Raw genomic sequence first — 1,463 nt, 5'->3', positions numbered from 1 at the left:
TTTATCTTATTTCAGATTGGGAGATTCATACTAATACCAAATGGTCAGCACCTCAGCAGATTTTTTTGCAGGGAAAAACATCCAGTGTGGTGGAAATGGTAAGATTCACAAGGTATAATTTTTTGCCTTCCACATTAGAGGAAAATTGGAAATTCTAGAAAATAGAAAAGCAGCACAATGACCATGAGATATGTTTGAGATTAGTGTTATTCACCTGATAAAAAANTTGTTTCTCAAAACTTACCATTCACATGCGAGTTCACACTGGAGAAAAACCCTATGAGTGTAATAAATGTGGGAAAGCCTTCACTGATTCTTCAGGTCTTACAAAGCACGGAAGAACTCATACTGGAGAAAAGCCTTATGACTGTAAGGAATGTGGAAAAGCCTTTGCTAGCTCTTCACATCTTACTGTACATATGAGAACTCACACTGGTCAGAAGCCTTATCAATGTAAGGAATGTGGGAAAGCCTTTAGTAATTCCTCTTCCTTTAAAAGTCACATGCAGACTCACCCAGGTGTGAAAACCTATGACTGTAAGCAGTGTGGAAAAACCTTTATTCGATCCTCATTTCTTATTCAACACTTAAGGAGTCACAGTGTAGAAAGGCCTTTTGAATGTAAGGAATGTGGGAAAGCCTTTAGATACTCCTCACACCTTAGTCAACACAAAAGAACACACACTGNAAAAAACAAATAAAACATTTCAAGTATACTAATTTATTTACTATACATAACAAGTTGGGGTAGAGGACAGAATCTCTGAATGAAATAAATCTGGAAAACTTTTATAAGTCATCGTTAATCTCTTCATCAACAGGAGAAAAACCACGTTGGAGAGGAACCTTTTAACTTTAACCAGTGTGAAAGAGCATTAAGTGAATGCTCATGCCTTAAGACTCACAGGAGAACTTTTAGAAAGAAAACTTGTGAGTGTAATCAGTGTGAAAAAGCCTTGACAAAACACTCTACCTTTACCCTACAAAAGAAAACCAATGTTGGAGAGAAACTTCCTCAATGTAATCAGTGTGACACAGCCTTCAGCCAAACTCCACATTTTCTGGTCTTCAAGAAAAGTCACACTTAAGAAAAACCTTATAAATGCAGTGACTGTGGAAAAGGCTCACCTTCCTTCTTACACCTCAGAGAATGTGTGGGAATTCATGGTGGTGAGAGGCCATATGCTTTTACAGGGTGTGGGAAAGCCTTTTCTCATTCTATGGGCCTTTATGTGCACCTGCAAGCTCATAATGGAGAAAAACCCTATGAATGTAAAGAATGTGGGAAGGCCTTTATTCAATTTTTATATCTTACTCAACATTTAAGAACTCACAGTACACTGATGCTTGAGGAATGTGTGAAATTTGAGAAAGCCTTTGCTTATTCTCCAGATCTTGCTAAATGTGGAAGACTTAATACTAGAGAGAAACACTATGTTTGTAAGGAATGTGACAAAGAGTTT

General features: G+C 37.3%; 1 pseudogene; it reads left to right on the top strand.

Moving 5' to 3' along the window:
- The window catches only part of LOC103583267, a 5,552-nt pseudogene that overhangs the window by 2,826 nt on the left and 1,263 nt on the right, over nucleotides 1-1,463 (top strand).

The sequence above is a fragment of the Galeopterus variegatus genome, unplaced genomic scaffold (genome assembly GCF_000696425.1).
Source record: "Galeopterus variegatus unplaced genomic scaffold, G_variegatus-3.0.2 Scaffold21106, whole genome shotgun sequence".
Lineage (NCBI taxonomy): Eukaryota > Metazoa > Chordata > Mammalia > Dermoptera > Cynocephalidae > Galeopterus > Galeopterus variegatus.
Note: the sequence above shows the minus strand (reverse complement) of the source record. Positions and strands in the feature narration are given on the sequence as shown.